Source organism: Lagenorhynchus albirostris, chromosome 3 (assembly GCF_949774975.1).
Source record: "Lagenorhynchus albirostris chromosome 3, mLagAlb1.1, whole genome shotgun sequence".
Lineage (NCBI taxonomy): Eukaryota > Metazoa > Chordata > Mammalia > Artiodactyla > Delphinidae > Lagenorhynchus > Lagenorhynchus albirostris.
Genome location: NC_083097.1, coordinates 110,155,030 through 110,155,772, shown reverse-complemented (window position 1 = coordinate 110,155,772; position 743 = coordinate 110,155,030).

The window sequence follows — 743 nt, the reverse complement described above, 5'->3', positions numbered from 1 at the left end:
ATAAAGCTCAGTTTGTGCTGACGAGCTTAATAAGCCGCTTTTATCTCTTTGCTGTTTTACTTAATGCCACTTCTTATCTATTTACATGGTAAGAGCATTTAAATTCTAATTATTTTTACTATTACAGATGTTAAAAGGTATACCTGGGAAAGTACAGAGGACAGGAACTTTATTCTAGTCACACAGTTTACTCAAAAAAGCAGAATCAATGGCAAAGTGGAGAGTAACTTCCAAAGAGTTTCTCTCCATCCTGCCTAAAAGCAGAACTCTGGATGTTGAATCCCTGGCAAATGTAATAAATGTATTATTTCTCAACCACAACCACAAACATATCAAAAGGAGACATAATTAGATGATAGGTTTCACTCCACAAACATTTGTTAGTATGACTATATAACATAGTAAATTTGTCTTGGGATCAAAAGATGGCATTAGACCAAGTTAGCACTGGAAATGGAAAAAAATACAGAGAAGGTGTACTTTATAGTCATGGTTTTATTTACTTTTTTTTTTTTTTTAATTGCGGTATGCAGGCCTCTCACTGTTGGGGCCTCTCCCGTTACAGAGCACAGGCTCCGGACGCGCAGGCTCAGCGGCCATGGCTCACGGGCCCAGCCGCTCCGCGGCATGTGGGATCTTCCCGGACCGGAGCACGAACCCGTGTCCCCTGCATCGGCAGGCAGATTCTCAACCACTGCACCACCAGGGAAGCCCCGCTATCTACTTTTTTAACTTGCTAATTT